Source organism: Caretta caretta, chromosome 2 (assembly GCF_965140235.1).
Source record: "Caretta caretta isolate rCarCar2 chromosome 2, rCarCar1.hap1, whole genome shotgun sequence".
Classification (NCBI taxonomy): domain Eukaryota; kingdom Metazoa; phylum Chordata; order Testudines; family Cheloniidae; genus Caretta; species Caretta caretta.
In genome coordinates, this window is record NC_134207.1 from 178,861,422 (window position 1) to 178,883,425 (window position 22,004).

The 22,004-nt window shown below is 39.0% G+C and overlaps 1 protein-coding gene across 8 annotated transcripts in view; it reads left to right on the forward strand.

The window, feature by feature from the left end:
- AMPH (amphiphysin) overlaps nt 1-22,004 on the forward strand; it is a 176,048-nt gene that overhangs the window by 34,976 nt on the left and 119,068 nt on the right. The gene's annotated exons all lie outside the window — the stretch shown is intronic.

The window sequence follows — 22,004 nt, forward strand, 5'->3', positions numbered from 1 at the left end:
CTCAGATACCAGGTTGCTGGCATGGTCTATAGACATAGTTTATATAAAAACTCATATACGCCCCACCTCCACACACATACTAGAAATGGACCCAACCCGGACACTAGAGGTGAGATTTTCAAAATTGCCTTAGTGATTTAACTAAATGGCACAAGTTCCATTGAAAGTCAGTGAGACTTGTGCTCTCAAGACACTTAGCGCATTTTGAAAATCCTATCCTAGACAGGAAACCATCCTGACAGTGATTTCATTTTGGAGGAATGACGCTTGCTGTTGTGATCCAAGTAATTCACAGTGAAACACCTCCACTCACTGAAAAATTTGCATGACTTGTAATATATGTGAATAAGACAAGTATCCCAATGGCATATACCATCTTTAAAATTACACGAGGCCTGATTCTCCCCTGCCTGGCAGCTTGTGTTATCATTTACCCATGTGCAAACTGAGTACAAACTCGTTTGAAGTCTATGAAATAACTCCTATGAATAAAGTCTGCATGATTATTAATCACAAAGGCTCTGATTCAACAAAGCACTTAAGCATATGCTTAACTTTTAAGCATGTGCTTAAGTGCCCTTCTTGAATAGAGATGCTTTTCCTGAATTAGGGTTAGTAAAAGTCTCAGCTAAAAACCTAGTTATCATTAACTGACTTTCTTTTTTGACTTTCTATTACTTTAATAACACAGTTCCCCATTTTGTTCCATTCCCTTACTTTTGTTGATACTATGACAGATTTTTAAAAGCCAGCCTTCCTTTCTGTGACTTCAATCTCTGGGCACAATTAATGTTTCTGAGACATGTAACTGCCTGTTTTGCAAGCACAGTTAGTTATGAAGGGGATCCATCGTGGAGCAAAGAATCTGGACGATTCTCTGTTATGATGGGGTAACAGGGCATAATACTAACTTACCCTATCTCCTAAAGATTCCTCAAGGGAGATCTGGCACAGTGGCACATAATTTTCCTGTCTTGGCCCCCAGAGTACAAGATTGTTTCTAGGAGGAAGAGGGATGTGGTCTACATCCCTGCAATTTCCAGCTGCTGGAGACTCTTGAGGTCATATGTAGTTGGGCACAAGATATAATAGCTCTGAGGCTGCTCTAAGTTGTGTCATAGCCCCAACCTATCTTTGATCTCCTTCCTCCAGTCCAGTCCTGTGATGAGTGAAGCTTGGAAGGTTCAAAACAGAGGTCTCAGTAAAGCTGAGTTAAAAATATGGCCCTGTTTTCATAATAAGACCTTTCTTTGAACTAGATGGACATGGAATTTGTCTAACTAGTTGTTGTTTTGGTATGTAACTAAGATACTCATTTAGCTCTCATATCTGTCACCTTCCTGTGCTGCAAAAGCCCAAAAATGCTGAAGGCAAGTGAGAACTATAGACACTTGAAAGTTCCTAAAATGTGAAACTATAAAACATCAAAAATAATTGGAGATCCTTTTGGACTCTACTTTTCAGCAACAATCTAGTCTTGCATCTTGTACAAATTAGACTTTTTCTATAATCTATATATTGTTAATTGGACTCCATTTTATGATCTGTTGTAGTAATATAGTCTATAAATGGAATGTTATGCTCCACCATCAGTATAGCCAGAACCTTTTTCAGGAACAAAGGACGCACACTTCCAGCAAGAGAATTCTATAACAACTCTTTTCATACGTGGTCATTGTCCAAACGTATCCTTTTCCTGGTACATGCCTTTGTTAAATTAACTTACAATAAGAAGATAAACCATAGTCTGAACTTAGCTGTTCCTAAGTTTTCTTCCCTGAAGGAATCCTCTGTCTATAGTTCCTTCAGTCTTTGAGAAACTCTCAACCCTTTTATATTCCTGACTAAGTAATGAAACCCACCTGGTACAGTAATAGGATGAAATAGCAAAATAGCTCTGCACCTCTGCGAAGGGTCCTAGCACCAGACACCTGTCAGACCCACACAGTATATTTGTTTGCCACATGATGTTGCCTTTCTCCTTGGTTACAGAAAAATTATTTTGTGTAACTGGGAAAACAATTGAATAGATTCCTCAGTCCCTCACCATTTGTTTTGCAAAAGCACGCTCCCTTTTATACAGGGTTTATCACAGGTAAAGGAGGGAAAATGTTGTGGGAGAACCTTGTTAAAATATTGAAAGCATATCTTAGATACAGAATAAAAATTCCATTCTACATTATGAACTTTTACTGGAATACTTATGGAGCATTTGTGTGACATGACTGCAACATAATCAAGATAAGAAAGAACTTCCAGTGTTTATGTGACAGTTGGTCTACAGTTTGGCATTAAGACATTTTGTCTTTATTTTCTTAAATAATCTCTTCCTCATAGATGTGGTGATTGCTTCCTATTTAATAATACAGCCTCTGTTTTGAAGGTACCATTTCTCCTCTGCTTCTTCCTTCAAGGTGCCTTGAGGCATTCATTTCATTCAACTACATTTTCAGAATGATAGTTTACTCACTGGAGCAGTAATACATGTTTCTCCTTCCTCTAAGGCTGCGGAATAACCTTTCAGGGGAAGGGGTAGGAGCCCATCACTTGAAGCATTTAAAACTAGACTGGCTGAACAACAGACAATATACTGGAGGGAGCAATCCTGCATTGTCAAGAAGGATAGGCTAGGGGGTCTCTTCTAGATGTAAAAGATTTGATTCTATACCATTCTCTTTCCATCTTGTATGATATGAAAAACTCTAACCGAATTCCAGATCAGTGTTGTTGTCATCCAGCATTATCCTCTTATTTTGTGGGGAAAGAGTTAGGGAAAACATTAAAGGCTCCATAAATAATTGTGTGAAGACAGCAGCATGTGCTTCAGAAGAACTGTATAATTCTCACTGTGGCCATACATCTGTTATCGCATAAAAATCTCGCACACCGATATGTATCCTGCAATAAAGTTGGAAAACATGAGAAATTTTTGAAAGTGTGGCTGTATTCTGAAAAAAAAACAGCCCACTCTGTGAAAATGCCATAGTTGAATTCCATGCTTGCTGTGTCTCTATGATTTTCAGATTAAATCTACTCAGTTTACAAAAAAACCAATAGTTTTCCTAACTGACAGCATGGCATACTTAATCTGAAAGTCAGACTGGGTTATTTCTGTTTACATATTAACAGCAATAAAGACTCTGCAATTGGAATGTGATTAAAGTGTGTGAACAATCGCAGAACAGAATAGAATCTAGTGTACTCCTTCCCACAGCTGTATAAGCACTGCAGTGCTAAGAGGAATGTAATGTCGTGAAAATGTATTTTATTGAGAAAAATAAGTGACTTTGAAAGGCACAGAGAGCAGATCGGTTGAGTAAAAATATGCCATTTGTACCCTAGAATTATGCTTTAAGAAAAAAGATCAACTAGCTACCGTTGGTCATAAAAAAAGCAAAACATGCCATAGACATAAATAAATGTCATGTCTTTGGTTGATTGGGGAATTATGATTGCTGTTACAGAATCTTGCATGGATTCTCGCATAGATTACTAAAATATATTAAAATGGTTGGCTGGTCAGATTGGTCTGTCCCAAAATAATTTAATCACTGTGAATGATGCAGTTCTCGCCTCAAATTTCTGTTAACATTCTGAGATGCCACTGTAACATCTTGCAATACATGGAACACAGACTCCCTTGATCCCACAATAAAGACTTAGCAATGTGGTACTTCTGGGAGGGATTAGGAACCAGTCACCCTTTCTGTCATGCTTTATTGCTTAATGAAAATTCTGTTCTGCCATATGTTTTTGAAACACCGTGTCCTTATGTGCTGTTTGCTGGGTCAACTGTATTTAGATTTCCCAGCGTACGTGCCGCTCTGCAGTACTTCATAATAAGCAAAGAGAGGAGATCTGATTCCAAAAGGACTAAGGGCTTGTATTCATTGTAATCTTAACATGAATTATAACCCAAGTATTGCCCCCTATCTTGAGTCCCACACACACACACACAAAACCCCTTCACACAACTGTGGTGGTGCTTTTAACTCAACTTGGCTGGCCCATCAGGGAGTATGGGCTACAGCTGGAATTAGCACAACTCATCCGCTGCTAATGCAGCTCGTGATGCTATTACAGACACTCTGCCTCTTAGTTGCTATTTGGTGGTGTGGTCAGTCTTATTTGAGCTAGGCAAACTAGGTAAGCTATGGAAATTCATCTTTAAGATGGAGAAGTGACTCAGCAGTGATGTTGCACTAATGACAAAGCTAGATGTTCAAGTGGCATTGTAAGGAGAAAACTTAACTGCAATAAGGGTCATCGATAGGATACAAAAATATAATTCCTTTTACTTTGCAGAGTCCATACAGTAAGTAAGTATGACATCCTTGAAGTATGAATGCAGTTAATTTTCCAACCCCAGATGTTGCCAGGGCTTTTCAAGTATTTGAAAGTTGTGATTGAACTCATGTGCAGATCTGAGGGGCTGAATTATATGATGGGGAAGTAAGTAGCTTCTTGAATAGCAATACTTTAACAAGTTTTCATTTTTAAATTATGGTTCAGAATGGCACAGTTGGATTTTGATTGATGCTTTTGCAAGCTCTTCTGTCTCAAAGGTCAAGTTCTTATTCATTTTTTTCTGGCAGTGGCAAGTTTTGCTGTAATAAATTCCAAATTAAAAATCTGAAAAGTGTGTCTGTGCAGGGGTAAATTACATTGGGAAGGGGGACAATGGCAAACAAAATTAAAATTGTGGGGGAGATGGTTGGCTAGACTTCTACATCCATATTTAGATTCATAAATATCTTAACTTAGGTACCTAATTATGAGGTAGTAGCCTAAATTTTGGCCTCATAGGTATGACTAGTAAGCTTCTTTCTCTTCTTGGAATGCAAAATGATGGAAGTGGCAGCGCAGGAGAAAAATTGTATTCAGATTAACCTGTGCTGATAGCACTGTATTTCAGTGAGAGGTTAAAGCACACACGCATTTGAAGTAGAAATGACAATATAATCAAATTCATGCGTTTTATGACATTAATACAGAGCTGATAAATGTCTACTTTCGGCGTACACAATAGTTCCTTTACTTTCTCCCTGTTGTTCCTCCAATCAGCTTTACGTTAGCAGCTGAAAAGGAACTGACCAAATTCTAGTATGGGTAATTACATTGGCCAAGATCCTCAGAGGTATTTAGGTGCCTAACTCCAATTGATTTAAATGGGAGTTAGGTGCCTATATACCTTTCAGGATTTTGGTCATTCTCTCTGATGTTTTAATTAGATGTGATAATCTTTACTTTTGGGTCTCAGCTCTTGTGAGGTGTTGTTGCACACTGTTAAACTGCTGCTTTTTTGCACCCTAGAAGCAGCTGCATTTTAGTGAAGTGCGTGAAATTATTCTTCACACAATGAGCAAATGGTCGCTTCCCTTCTGGGTTTTTTTTTTTTTTTTTTTTTTTAAGTTTCCATGGTAGCCTCCTTTTTTCATGCACTGACAATTTTCCAAATCATTCTGATTTGGGGTGGAATTTTCCTTGTTTGGCCACTATCCAAATGTGTTTTTTTGTTTTGTTTTTAAAGTTTTGGGCAAAATCCATTCAGCCAGTTTGAGTTCAGAGGTGGGGCAGGAAGCCCAAACATTTTTCCCATTGTAAAAATGCCCTCCAATGTTCATATGCTTTATCTTGTTTTGTGGCAGTGGAGGGATAACTCAACTCAAAAACAACATAACCTGTAAACTTAAAATTTAACATGTACAGTACTTAAGGAGGGAGGAGGGAGATTGTGGTGGTGGAAAAATCTATCTGCCAGAGGACTAGCAAATTCCAAAACGCTGAGTCAGCATATCCCTTGATCACCACCTGCAATTTACAGCTGCTCTTGACAAATCCTGACATTGCTTCTGATTCTCCAGAGTGAATCCCTTCACAATGGCTCCAGCTGATGCCGGAAAATATAATTCACTCTAGCCTCCCTGGCCTTTGAGTGCTTGATTTATCAGCCTAAAATTCATCTACACAGGAGTTGCCTTTTCATTTTTTTTTGTGGAGCACATATAATTTGCAAGGCACTTTAGAATGTAACTGTTCTTGTAGTGAAGCTGGCATATTGAGTATTCCCACTGTGATTCCTATGCAGCTGACATTTCTTAATGCTGATTAGGGCACAGTGTCTCAGAGATCTTCAGTAAATTGCTGTGATCTGGACACTGAATGCTTTTATCTTTTTACTTTCTTTTATCAAGCTGTTTCTTGATTAATGTGATTTGCACGCAGTAATTTTAGGTACTTGCACAAACATGAATGGGGTTCTAGACGCTATTTAAGTGATTTCCAGTATGGAAGAACAGCCCACCCCAGATATTGTTGTGTTCCTCCTTTCCTGACATTCTGTTTCACTGATTCTTTTTATTATTTTAAATCACTGATATTTTAATTAGGGCTGTCAAGCCATTAAAAAAATTAATTGTGCTGTTAAACATGAATACAATACCATTATATAAATATTTTTGGATGTTTTTTACATTTTCAAATCTACTGATTTCAATTACAACACAGAATATAAAGTGCACAATGCTTACTTTCTATTTATTTTTGATTACAAGTATTTGCACTGTAAAAAAACCAAAAGAAATAGTATTTTTCAATTCACCTCATACAAGTACTGTAGTGCAATCTCTTTATCATGAAAGTTGAACTTACAAATGTAGAATTATGCGCAAAAAAACCCTGCGTTCAAAAATAAAACAATGTAAAATTTTAGAGCCTGCAAGTCCATTCAGTCCTACTTCTTGTTCAGACAATCGCTCAAACAAGTTCGTTTACATTTGCAGGAGATAATGCTTCCCACTTCTTGTTTACAAGGTCACCTGAAAGTGAGAGCAGGTGTTCTCATGGCACTGTTGTAGCCAGTGTCGCAAGATATTTATGTGCTAGATGTGCTAAAGATTCATATGTCCCTTCATGCTCCAACCTCCATTCCAGGGGACATACGTCCATGCTGATAACAGGTTCTGCTCAATAATAATCCAAAGCAGTGTGGACCAATGCATGTTCATTTTCATTATCTGAGTCAGATGCCAACAGCAGAAGGTTGATTTTCTTTTTTGATGGTTCAGGTTCTGTAGTTTCTGCATCGGAGTGTTGCTCTTTTAAGACTTCCAAAAGCATGCTACACATCTTGTCCCTCTCAGATTTTGGAAGGCACTTCAGATTTTTAAACCTTGGGTCAAGTGCTGTAGCTATCTTTAGAAATTGGTACCTCACATTGGTACCTTCTTTGCATTTTTCAAATATGCAGTGAAAGTGTTCTTAAAATGAACAACATGTGCTGGGTCATCATCCGAGACTGCTGTAATATGAAATATATGGCAGAATGCCTGTAAAACAGAGCAGGGGACATACAATTCTCCCCCAAGGAGTGCAGTCACAAATTTAATTAATGCATTATTTTTTAATGAGCGTCATCAGCATGGAAGCATGTCCTCTGGAATGGTGGCTGAAGCATGAAGGGGCATACGAATGTTTAGCATATCTGGCATGTAAATACCGTGCAATGCCAGCTTAAAAAGTGCCATTGAAATGCCTCATTTCACTTTTTGGTGACATTGTAAATAAGAAGAGGGCAGGATTATCTCCTGTAAAAGTAAACAAACTTGTTTGTCTTAGCGATTGGCTGAACAAGAAGTAGGACTGAGTGAACTTGTAGGCTCTGAAGTTTTACATTGTTTTGTTTTTGAGTGCAGTTATGTAACAAAAAAATCTTTACATTTGTAAGTTGCATTTTCACAACAAAGAGATTACATTACAGTACTTGTATGAGGTGAATTGAAAAATACTATTTCTTTTGTTTCATTTTTACAATGCAAATATTTATAATAAAAAATAATATACACTTTGATTTCAATTACAACACAGAATACAATATATATGAAAATGTAGAAAAACATCCAAAATATTTAATAAATTTAAGTTGGTATTCTATTGTTTAAGAGTGCAATGAAAATTGCAATTAATCACAGTTTTTTAAAATTGCAATTAGTTTTTTTGAGTTAATCATGGGAGTTAACTACGATTAATCAACAGCCCTAACTTTAATTTAAGTTCTGTAACTTTAAAAAATTTCTCTTTGGTATAGTGACATGCTGGAATGAAAATTTGATGATGTTACCTAATGGTTCTGATTCTGCGTTCATTCCTTGTGCACCAAACGAAACTGTCATTGACATTGATGGGAGTCCTGCATGAACAAGGAATGCAATATAGTGCCCCATGTTGCTTAGAGCTGTATTAGAAACTTGTTTGTCATTGTCAATACTTTCTACTGAAATGAACAGCATGATGGGTGCAGGAAGAAGGGCAGCAGAGAGAATCCATAAGAAACAGGGTTTGAGATCACCAGTGAACTTCAACTTTTGTCAAAAATAAGCACGAATATTGTCAAAAGTGACTAGTGCTTTGGGGTGCCATGATTTTAGGGTGCCCAATTTGACACAGTTTAAAGGGGCTTAATTTTCAGTAGTAGTAAGCAGCCACTCACAGAAAATCAGGCCTCTTAAGATGCCTCAAGTTGGGCACACAGAAATCAAGGTACCCCAAATCCCTAGTCCCTTTTGAAAACCTTAGCCAAACTCCTCCCATCTCTTGTCAAGAGCAGGAATGGTGAAATTCCTCATCCATTCTGATTTTTGTTAAAGTCTAGACATAGCATGCATGATTACTTGCAAATACTGTTTAGTTAATGCAGAAGTTATCTGTATTCAGCAAGGTATGTTGTTTGGTGGGTCAAAATTGTTCTTAGGTGTTTTGTCTCTTGCTCAAACAGGCTGTGAAGTCTCTGACACTGTGCTGTGAATCTCGGAGAGACTTTTTAAACATTCATGGATCTATTTATTTATTCTGAAATATTTAATAAATAGTTGAAGATGAACATTTATGACATTGGAGATGCTGCATTGACATGGAGCTTTGGAGTGGAAAAGTTTGTACTGCTTTAAATTGTATCCTCCTAATTTCAGAATTTATTTAGAATTAATTATTATGGAAGGAGAAAGCAGAGGATAGTATGTTCCAGCCCCAATCATGCTGCTTTGCACTTGATAACACAGTCTTACGTTAAACATACAGCTTCACATTTCTATAGGGCCTATTGTCCAGAAGGACCACAAAGTTCTATACAGGAATTACTTCATTCACTACTTAAATGCAGGCTCTTCTGGAGGGGATGTGACAAATGGTTAACAGCATGTACACTGTATGCTGTACAGTGGTTTAGAACAGGAAGAGAAAGGAAAGAACATAATATTGGAACCACAGGAGAAAGGGTAGAAAGGCAGATATGTAACTACCCAAATGGGAACTTGTTTACCATCCTTACTGTTGTGAAAATACAAATGGTCAGGACATAAGCTCTACATCTCATCAGAAAAATGACACCTCCAGTGACCCAAGCTTTCTAATAATATGCTGAGGCATAGGGTTCAGTTTTACTCGGAAGAATAGTGTCAGCTACTGAATGACCAATACCATTTCCTACAGCATTGAGGATTTCCACTGAGGTCACCAATCCAAGTACTGACCAGGCCTGACCATGCTTAGGTTATGCAGTCTGACAAGTTCACAGCATAAAATGGTGTGGTTGCAAGTCTGTCTCAGAAGGATGGACAGAGAGGTGCCGTAAGGGAGTGCTTCTCAACTTTTTCAGGTTGCCAAGTCTTTGTTCGAACTCAAATATTTTCATGATCCTCTTGCATGTTTTAGTCTTATGTTAACTATACAATTATCAGTGATAACATTGATAACCCTGTATAATTGTGTGTGAGAGAGAGAAAGATGGGGTGGGGGTTGACCTTGAAGGGTAAGGGTGTAGTGAGAATAGGAGAGCTAAATTTTCTTTGCTTTAGATGGTAATTAATTTTCAATACCTTGCAACCTTTCTTTGATTGCCTATTGTGACTGGCAAGTTGAGTAACACTGCCCTAATATAATAGTTTACCTCCTTTTATTTTCCTCATCTTTCTTCGAAGCTGCTTGAACATTGGCAGCTGAACGTCAGTCACATGGATAAATTAGTATGAGTCAAACTGAAATGAGATTGGTGGAAAATGAACCGGCTAGGTGTGCCAATGTAAAAGTCCTGCTGTGTGTTCAAGGGCTTTTCACATTTTCTACTTGTGGGGCCAAACAAATGCAGGAGCTTTCGATTTGTTTTGGTTTGTATTTGACAGTGTTTGCATTTGATAGTAGAAGAGGAAAAATTATCACGAATTTTAAAAAACGGGTGGTTTGTTAGGTTCTTCTAGTATCGCTGCTTGCCTAAGTTCCTCAAGAGCAGAAGTGAAACTGTTTTGGGAGACACCTTAGGGAGATTCCCCCCCGTGTGGGATAAAACGTGGTTTGATGTTGGAACCAGAGCTTATATATTCCTATACAGAGAAGGAGTTCCTGGCAGGTTATACTTATGAGGCAGACGACAGTGGCAACATTGTCAGAGACATATGTCTAAAGGTGTTCTAACCATCCCTGTGTAGAACGGGACAGGGAGATTATTTCCAATGACTATTAATTTTGATTGCAACAAGTTAGCTCAAGGTGAATTGTAATGGATATATATGTTCTGATATATATTCTGATATATGTTCTGAAGGGTTATTTCTCCTCACTTTGGAACAGTTGTTATATAAATTGTAAGGGCCAGACAGGTTTAAAAGAGATCATTCAAGACACTATTGTGTGTAAATTATGTGTCTGCTTCTATCATAATTTAGAGGTGAGCAAATAAATACCTCTGGAGAGTCTTTGATAGGCAAGTGAATGGTAAAATGACAGTTTTATAATCCATGGCCATCAGTGGTTCCTTAGAGTACTTTCAAAGCAACACATCAGCTGTTTACTATACTGCACGCAAGTTAAAGCAGAATACGTCATATTATACCTGTATCAGAGATGCCAAGTAAACTGTTGAGTTCAGGATATTGAGAGGATGGCTAATGTAATAAACCAGTGGCATCCAGACCTTGCCCAATGGAGGGCCACATCGGTTACAACCTTCAGGATCCTGTTAAATTACTAATCAGCATTAAATAGTGTAGATTGCAGCCAGCATAATCTTTAATGGAGCCAACAAAGTCTAGGCCACTTGGATGCATCATTGCACTGTGGTTCCTGTAATCCCATGGGTCACATTTGGCTCACACTTGACTCAACCCTGTGTTAAACAGTCTACAACATTCAGGTCTGTGGCAGCTAAAGCATGTTGCATACATTTAGGGGTTAAATATTATGATGAGATTTATTAGAGTTAAATTATGAGAACAGTCAATTGGTTAATGTTAATCTGTTTTGAGCTTGGACATCAATTTAATGATGCATTCGACTGTTTATGATTTATGTATTTGAAGTACTTGTAATTTTACTGATAAAAAGATATTGGCCAACTCCTCCTCCATACTGGAGGCCCATGATGTTACTTGTTGTAAAGAGATAATTTATATATAATGAACTTCAAATGAAGTTGGGAGTCAGAGTACTGCTTCCCTAGCTTTACTATAGAACTGGGGTAGTCAATAGGTGGACTGTGGGCCAAATCCGGACCGCCAGACGCTTTTGAACAGACTGCAACTTCTTCTTATCAGTATTCTTATTGGTTTGGTATTCTTTTTCTCTGGAGTCTGGACTTTGACCAAGACGTTTGTACCTTGACAAAAAATAATTGATTACCCTGCTATAGAGTGAAGAGCTTATAAAGGAGGGAGAGCTCTTTTAGTTTTTGCTGTCAGCCTGTTTATTCACCTCTTTAGCAGTCCTGCTAATTGGCATTTTTTCCCCATAAAAGGGTTACTGCTCTGCCAGATTTGTAAAAGGTTTTTTTTCTATCTAGAGGCATAGTCTGAAGAGTGTAGTAAAAATGCACATATGGCAGGAATGCTCACCGCAAATTACATAGCCTGTGTAGCTGGAGGGAAACAGGACCTCCCTTCCCCAAGTAGTGTTAGGCAAAGGATATTGCAGAAATCCATCACTCACTAACTGATGGCATGGAAGGAACTAGGATCTTTAGAGTTTCATGTAACAAATGCCAGGATTATTTCTTTTGGCAATATTAACAGAAATAAGCTGTGTTTTCTTTTCTCCTCCCCCCACCAATCTCTTCAGTGGAATTATAATTATAATTTACTTGTATCATCAGCCTCACATTCCATATAGGCTGTGTCTACACTATGAGGTGGGGTGTGATTCCTAGCTTGTGTACACATACTTGTGCAACTCTCATTGACCTAATGTGAGTATAATATAAGTAGCAGCATAGCCATGATAGTATGAACGGCGGTGGCACGATTTAGCCCTGCCAAGTACAAACCTGTCTGCAACTGGTGAATACAAACTTGGCAGAGCTAAGCCATGTTGCTGCTGTTGATGCCCATGATACCATGGCTACACTGCTATTTACACTTGCACTAGTTGGATAAGAACTAGTACAAGTATGTGTACACAAGCAAGGGAATCACACCCCTACCTCATAGTGTAGACATAGCAAAGACAGCAAAGCCTATATGTGAAGCTTAATAGACTGCATTTTTAATTGGGTAATCTAATTGCAAAAAAAAGTGACACCTCATTGCTCATGTATGTTAAGGACTGTTATTAAAGAGGACGGTGATCAGTTGACATGGAGAACAATTGAAGTTGGGACAAGAAGTAATTGGCTTAATCTGCTAAGGGAGATTTAGGTTGGATATTAGGTAACTATAAGGGTAGTTAAGTTCTGGAACAGGCTTCTAAGGGAGGTTGTGGAATCCCCATCACTGGACTTAGTTAAGAACAAGTTGGACAAACACCTGTCAGGGATGATCTAAATTTTCTTGGTCCTACCTCAGTGCAGGGGACTGGACTTGATGACTTCTCAAGACCCCTTCCAGCCCTACCTTCCTACAACTACAGTATTTTGAAAAGGATGGCGGGGATGAGATCTTTCCAGACCTTCACTTTGGGGTGAGCTGGATAAATACTGAAAAAAGCTGGAATCCTGTTGGTATTTGCTTTACAATAATTCATATAATTTTAATGGTAGGATTTTGAGGCTAGCCACCTATTTTCTTGGGATCCCTTTCCAAAAGTTGCTGTCTATAGGTGTGGTCCTGGTTGCATTTAAGTTAACGTAGGGTTGATGCCAATATCAGCAGCAAGGGGGTAAAGTGAGCAAAAAGGAGAAGCTGAAACTTCTTTAGATTCCACAAGCATCTGCTGCTTCAGAGAGGAGCCGCTGCAGGGATAATGGGAAGATCTACATCCATACACCAGGACAAGAATCAGGTAACCTGGATGTAGGAAGAGCTGGCTATCGGGGAAGGGTGGTGATAGAGGGACCTGTCTCACCTCTCTCCTCCTGTCTCTCCCAATGGGTAGCCCTCCAGCACTGTCGTCCCAGCTGCCAGATTCTTTGAGGGAAAGAGTAATTTTCCCCTGGGGGCTGCTTGTCTTAAAGCTTTCTATCCCACACCATGCTCCCTTTTCTGTCTGCAGGCATACTCTGCTGCTCTTGTTGCTGTAGATAATATCTCTCACCAGGAGATTAGGTTTCCAGGGTCAAAAGGGGTTAAAGTGGGGCTATGAGGGGCGCCCAAACCCTTAAAATTGTTACTGTTTGAAATAAAGACCAAGGTTGGCTATATATCCACCTTCATCCTGACATTTAAAAAGGTTGTGTCAGTTGTTCTAAATACCCTTTAAATCACACCCCACAATATCCAGCTAATAAGGGAGCCAAGGGCAACAGCTATCTTTACTTACAGAAGGTAACACTCCTAAACCTGAGGATCACTGTTAGGCAAGGTCATTCAGAACACATTTTGGAATGAATGTTTCAGAGCTTATTGCATTAATTTGTAAGGGAAAACAAGACAGATACAGTGAATGACAAATGTGGAACTTCACCAAAACACTATAGCTCTTCACATTGTTAAGTCTTTGCAGGTGACCGCTCTGTATTATACAACCCAAATCTGGTTTTAGTCCATGTTTTTAGAATAAAAATTCCTTCTTTCCTATGCAGATATTATTTTGACCATGTTTTCATTTTGATACTGAGTTCTAGATCTTGTTCTCTTTTATACCAAACCACTTGATCTTGCAACAATATAATCAGTCTAATCAGGGTATAAATCTACAGTCTTTGAAAGTCTGGCAGTATTTACCTGAAACACTCTACTCTGTTAGCAGGTGTATTGATCCTTCTGGGAAGGGGTTAATTCCCAGTTTAGCCGGTACTTAACCACATGCATAATCCCATTGAATTCAGTGCATCTTGTGCTTAAAGTTAGTCATGTACCTGACTGAATTAGGACCTTATGTGTCATGAAGGAAATATATGGAAGTTACTTGACTTATACATCCCAACCATATGAGCCTTGATGGAGCATGTCCTACAGGTATATAAACTAGTCTCTCAATTAAACAAGCCTTTGTAATGTCACAGAGTATGGTGGGATCACAGGACAGACTCTAATTATTTCTTTATAGATTTAAATAAAAAACAATATATGCCTAAGTGCCTGGTATGCTTCCTACAGTACTTCCCTCTGAGCGCTTCAGTGCCTACAGGAAGGAAATGTAGGAATAAATTAACAAAATGCTGGGATTTGCATTGCATTTTTAATCTGTTAGTGGCTGTTAGAGGTTTAATATGTATTTATCATTGTTTTTAAACAGGTACAGTTCTGGTTGCCCTTCAAAGCCATTATGGCTTATAAGAAAAGCATGCTGTATTTAAGCTCAGAATCAAAATATTTTTTTAAAAATGTCTTTGCAAAGTAGCTACCTGCTGCAGGAGCCATTTTGCACAGTTGAAAGTTTCAGCTATTAGTTTAAAATTATAATAATAATAAAAACCTAAGTTGCATAAATACAAAAACCATATTCACTACCTATAATCTTTTATTTTTGCACTCATAACTTTAATTAAATTGGTTTTAAAGTTTTTGCTACATGTCAGCAGAAATTAAATAATTACCATTACTTTTTTAATAATAATTTCTGCAATTGATATAGAACTAAATCCTTCTTGTAGTAGATCCACTAAGTGGATCTACTCATATGAGTGAGGTGAGCAGTACTGAGTCTTGTTATGTCTCTGAACTTTCTCTCACTTGTCTAAATGTCATAGCTCCATCAGAAAGAGAATCAGCCCTCACAAAGATTCATAGAGAGCTCAGTCCTGCAATCCTTACTCATGTGTGTAGCTCTGGTGATTTGATCCCACTCCAATGAGGTGTTGAATGCCTCCTGAGAGATGCTCAATGCTTGTCAAGTCAAGGAGAGATGATGGGGCATTCTGAGACTGGATCTGAAAATACTTACTCACATAGTCCTCACTTACATTGCCTTGAGCAGGGCTGTGTGTGCAAGTGAGAACTACTTGTTGGGAGTGAACCTCTACCTTTGAGGAGGCGTGGTGCTGGTCCTTAAATGAGTAAGGATGATCTTGTGGTTAAGGCACTGGACTGTGACACAGGAGATCTGAGCTCATTTCCCAGATGATTCAGTGTGGGATTTGCTGGAGAGGGAAATCTTTCACTCTGTCCTGTACTTCACTTTCCCATCTGTACAATGGAGATATTTCTCAACCTCAAGGGAAGGTTGTGAGCAAAAATACATGGGAGATGTTGATCCAGTACAGTGATGGGGCCATATAAGTACCTAGATATACTGAAGGGTTGCTGGATTAGTCATTAAAAGCATTGAGGCACTGAAGAACTAATATCTTCTGATTAGAGGTGTGCAGAAATGACAAATATTTATTTTGATGCAGGTTGTGCTGCTTTGCTGCTTATACATGCCTAACCCCACTTCACACCTAACCTCATTTTCAGTGCGTGCCACTGTTTTTCTCAGTACTGAATTAAGTACCACAGATCTTTTTTTTTTAAATTATGACTGACTTGTAAAAGCACTGAAAATCCAGGAGGGCAGCATTATAAGGCAAAAATGTGCACACAAAACTACCATAGAAAGCAAAAAGTGGCATTTCTCTCCCAATTTTGCCATTCACTGCTGAGTGCAAAATACATGGATTGTTTCTGATTGTTCTGAGCTATGGATAAATAGAGCACTGTGTCCAAAAGTGAAGGATGGAGGACTTTAACATGATACCTTGCTGTTACAGTAAATGGTTGGGGAGGAGGAGGAGGAGAATGTCTCTTTCAGTCAAATTTAACTAATAGACTTCAGCTATGTACCCTACCCCTGTTGATTTTCAGTGACAGCTTGTCTGTGGCTGCATCTTATTGAAGGATGTCTTGTTCTGCTGTTTGATATTACCTGTCTGATACAGACTTCTGTTCATTGAAGAACAGCCAAAGCACTTTGACAGCAACCCTTGCCGTAGCATCAGCGTGAACAGATTGTATGCTGAACAGTTAGAGGCACCTCTACATTTAGGATGGCTAATGAAAGACTTTTTCTTCCTGAATGTTACAGTTGGTGCTGTTTCTAAGGAGTGGCATTGGGGATGGCCAACCTAAGTGCTTTAAGAACGTTGGAATCATGCATCAGTTACTCTCATGGCTGGAATTTTTGTTTGAAAGCATTACGATGAATCCGTTTGGCGCATTTTTCGTACATTATTTTTTAAAACTATTTAGGACATTTTGATGGGTTTATAAATCCTTGCCATGTAACTATCAGAGACCAAACTATCATTACAGCAGTGAGTTTTTGTTTAGAGAAACATACAGTAATATCATCACCAGCTCTCTCTAAACCCCTGTTTATTGAACGTGAACGAGGGGCCAAATCCAGAGCTCCCTGCTCCCTATTAACTCTGTTCTCACTCAGGTGAGCTCTCGCTAGGTCAGGTGGAATTTGCGTGAGTAAGGACAGTTAAATCCAAATAGAAACCTCAGGACTTGGCCTGTTGAAGGAGGGTGTACAGGAGAGTGACCTCTTCCCCCGTGAGAACGACAGCAAGCCAAGTTTGAGCTAAGGAGAAGCTCATGGAATGGCAGAGATTTTCCAGCATGGGTAGACACACCCCTCCTCATAATGCCTCTCTGTATAGAAAATGTATCCTCACCAGAGGGCTTGTTAATAGGTTGTAGTTCAGAAAAGCATGCTGGATAGGACAGAAAGCCTTTTTATTAGGTGCAAAATCAGCTTGCTTGAAAAGCTGAACCTGCCTGAATTTTCTGCATTCCACTGATCCAAACCTAAACTTGTCCCCATCCACATTCAGCAGCCAGGAACACAATGGCAATGGTGGCTGCAGGGAAGCAGCCAGAGAAGGGGTAGATTCTGGGGCTGCATTTCCAGAGCATAAGTAACAGAAGAGGGCCGACTGCATGAGGAAGTAGCTGGCCAAGAAAAGCCAGACTCCAAAGTCTTGACTAAATAAGACTACTGAAATATGGCACCTACACTGAGATAGATGAATTGTTGCAAATTGTCCACAATAATCATCTTGCAGAACATAAGAATGGCCATACTGGGTCAGACCAAAGGTCCATCCAGCCCAGTATCCTGTCTACCGACAGTGGCCAATACCAGGTGCCCCAGAGGGAGTGAACCTAACAGGTAATTATCAAGTGATCTCTCTCCTGCCATCCATCTCCACCCTCTGACAAACAGAGGCTAGGGACACCATTCCTTACCCATCCTGGCTAATAGCCATTAATGGACTTAACCTCCATGAATTTATCCATTTTAAACCCTGTTAGAGTCCCAGCCTTCATAACCTCCTCAGGCAAGGAGTTCCACAGGTTGACTGTGTGCTGTGTGAAGAAGAACTTCCTTTTATTTGTTTTAAACCTGCTGCCCATTAATTTCATTTGGTGGCTCCTAGTTCTTATATTATGGGAACAAGTAAATAACTTTTCCTTATTCACCTTCTCCACACCACTCATGATTTTATCTAACTAATTTTACCTCTATCATCTCCCCCCTTAGTCTCCTCTTTTCCAAGCTGAAAAGTCCTAGCCTCTTTAATCTCTCCTTATATGGGACCCGTTCCAAACCACTAATCATTTTAGTTGCCCTTTTCTGAACCTTTTCTAATGCCAGTATATCTTTTTTGAGATGAGGGGACCACATCTGTACGCAGTATTCAAGATGTGGGCATACCATGGATTTATATAAGGCAATAAGATATTCTCCGTCTTATTCTCTATCCCTTTTTAATGATTCCTAACATCCTGTTTGCTTTTTTGACTGCTGCTTTACACTGCATGGAGGTATTCAGAGAACTATCCACTATGACTCCAAGATCTTTCTCCTGATCAGTTGTAGCTAAATTAGCCCCCATCATATTGTATGTATAGTTGGGGTTATTTTTTCCAATGTGCATTACTTTACATTTATCCACGTTAAATTTCATTTGCCATTTTGTTGCCCAATCACTTAGTTTTGTGAGATCTTTTTGAAGTTCTTCACAGTCTGCTTTGGTCTTAACTATATCTTGAGTAGTTTAGTATCATCTGCAAACTTTGCCACCTCACTGTTTACCCCTTTCCCCAGATCATTTATGTATAAGTTGAATAGGATTGGTCCTTGGACTGACCCTTGGGGAACACCACTAGTTACCCCTCTCCATTCTGAAAATTTACCATTTATTTCTACCCTTTGTTCCCTGTCTTTTAACCAGTTCTCAATCCATGAAAGGATCTTCCCTCTTATCCCATGACAACTTAATTTATGTAAGAGCCTTTGGTGAGGGACCTTGTCAAAGGCCTTCTGGAAATCCAAGTACACTATGCCCACTGGATCCCCCTTGTCCACATGCTTGCTGACCCCCTCAAAGAACTCTAATAGATTAGTAAGACATGATCTCCCTTTACAGAAACCATGTTGACTTTTGCACAACAATTTATGTTCTTCTATGTGTCTGACAATTTTATTCTTTACTATTGTTTCAACTAATTTGCCTGGTACTGACGTTAGACTTACCAGTCTGTAATTGCCAGGAGCACCTCTAGAGCCCTTCTTAAATATTGGCATTACATTAGTTATCTTCCAGTCATTGGGTACAGTAGCTGATTTAAAGGACAGGTTACAAACCAAAGTTAGTAGTTTCGCAATTTCACATTTGAGTTATTTCAGAACTCTTATGTGAATGCCATCTGGTCCCGGTGACTTGTTACAGTACTGTTAAGTTTCTCAATTAATTCCAAAACCTCCTCTAGAAATCATGCAACTGAGAGCTACAAGTAATAGGTGGGGAAATAGGAGGCTGGACTGACATGGATTAATGTGTGTGTGTGTGTGTTTGGGAGAGAGAGAGAGACAGACAGACACAGAGAAAATTTTTAAAAATTACCTCTCCACACACACACTCCCACATTAAAAGAACATTATTAGGGTTGCAAAATCAAGCACTCCAAAGTTAGAAAATGCCAGAATTAAGAGTACCTGCTTAATTCAGCCCCCTTGTGTATATGCATTAGGATATAGTCTTTAATTACATGCATACTGTTTTTCCCCACAGACCCCCTGCCTCATTCACTACACAAAATAGACAGTGCTCACTTAATAATCAATATTTTGTTTTCTCCTTGTTCAGTATGTGTCTCCAGGCCTTATTTACTGCACACAATGCAAACCCTGATCTGAAGATAGAATTATTTATTTCCTTGCATACTTTTCTATGGTGCTTGTCATGGTTGTATCCCAGTGCATCACAAATATTAGTTTATTTTCATAATCCCCTTGTGAGATGAGGGGCTGAGGCCAAGAAATTAAGATAAACAGTATCCACTAATTTTGGGTGCCCAATTTGAGACCTCTAGGACCTAATTTTGCAGAGTACTTGGCATTTCATAGTACTTGTATGCTCAGGGCTTAGCTCGCATTGACTTCTGTTGCAGCTGTGAGTGCTCAGCCCTTCTGCAAATCAGACCTTAGGGTCTCTAGTTCAGCACTCTGAAAATGAGGAACACACAGTTAATGACAATCAGTGAAAAGTTTAATTTAAGTGACTTGCCCAACATCACGTGGGAGTTCTGTGGCACAGGCAGGGAAAGAATCCAGTTCTCTAGGGCAGCATTCAATGTGCTTAACCATAAGATCCTCCTTTTTCTTCTTGCAATCCTCTTCCTCATTCACATTCCTACTTCTGCAGCAAATGAGTCAGGGGTCCTTCAGACAACAGTCTTTTACCATACAACCCTGATTCACCCCAAGAGCAAGTCCATACAGTGCACTGAATGAAGCAAGGGTCCTGTGGAAAAAATATGAGGTCATCACCTAATTAAAGACGGTGTCAGTCATAATACATATGCACAGGAGTGCCTGCTGTGGTAGAAATAGGCTCTACTGCAATAAAAATAATAAAATTCCATTCTGTGCCCATTCTGTGCCAATGTACAAGACCTTAGGCCCCTCACTGTCCAACCCCCGCCCTCTACCCCGTCTCCCTTCAACAAGGCAACACGAGCCATATAGTCCTGACAAGATTCCAACCCTTTCTCTATCACTCGCTTCACTGTCTTGTCCCTCAAGTACAAATATTCTATGAAAACATTGTCTATTACTAAAACTACAGTTTTTGCTCTAATTTTTTTTATGTTGTTGCCATAGGTATGAAAATAGAATCTTTCTTAACAATTAATCCACTTATTCCCTGCCTGAAGTCACAATCCTCCCTGTAACATTGTAATAATTTCTCCAATATCCAGAAGGTTATGATCTCAGGTGAAGAGTAAGCAGCAAGAGCACAAACTCTTGAGAAAAGGCAATACTCTTGACACAAATATTCTTAGTAACAGGTAATGTGAAGAGTAGAACCGTAAGAAATATATGTTAATGGAGCTGTTTCAATTGCCTTTGTTGTTTCCTCGATGTGTCATTTGACCTTCAAAATTGTTCAGTGTTTGGAATTTATTAAAGTAATAAAGTAGTGAAAGTGAATTCTGATGAAACTTTGAGAAGACTAATCCTTTCCCAGAAATAAAAAAATATTTCTTTATGTAATACAAGTTTGCTACTGTAATTACTGCTTCATAGGCACTATGCCTCAAGATGCTTGTGGATAGCTATGAAAATATTCCAATACACAATCTCATTATAAATCAACAAACATTCATAGGGATCAGTATATTTTTTTGAGAATGCTCTGAGAAATCTCACAAGCGCAGATCCTCAAAGATATTTAGGCGTTTAGCTGTTGTTAAAATCAATGGGAGTTAGATGCCTAAATGCCTTTGGAGATCTGGGCCTGTGATTTCAAAGATTTCTTATATATTTAAGTCAATGGATTTAAATCAATTATATGTTTAAATCAATGGATGTGCTCCATCTAATTTTTCACTCTGATTGGGATATTTACCCCAGGCTATCTGAAAGGCTGTACTAATTTGCGATCTCATTCAACGGTGAGTGATAGCATGCAAGGTGGTACTTCAGATAGTGTTACTCTGAAAAAAAGGTTTGGTAAATTCCCAGACGTGAAAGGAAACTCATTACCTGATACTACTTCATAGATAAGTCACAGTGAGTGAGAAAGTGATGTTATGCAGCATGAGGAGTCGGAGATGTAACGTAGGGAAAGCATCAAATTTCAGTACATTTGAAATGTGTATCCCAGACTAGTAAACAAAATGGTCATCTGTTCTCTCTCCGAAATCAAGGTGCCCTGGCTGGAACAAATCTGTGTGTGGTGGAAGATTGTGCTGGCATGGCGTACAGCTAACTGTTGAGTGTAGAGCTAGGCCCCAAACCATGCTGTAGACTCTTGCCTTCATTTTCACAGTGTCCCTACGTCCATTATGTACCTTAGCTATATATGTGGAAGGTGCCAGGAATGATTACCCTAAATCTCCAAAGCACAACTCTGTCCTTGACTGAGATTTTCCATCACCACTGGGCACAAGACAACATTTTGTTGAAACAGAATAAATATATTCTGGATCCAATACTGTATCTTTCCTAATAGCTTCAGCTAATGTCTCTAGAGAAGTGGGAGTCTCTTCTAAAAATGGGACAGTCGGATTGGAGGTGACAACCAGACCAGGTTGTACTGATAGACCATGAAAATTAGTGGCCAATTCTGTAGATACTGTGACAAAGTTCCT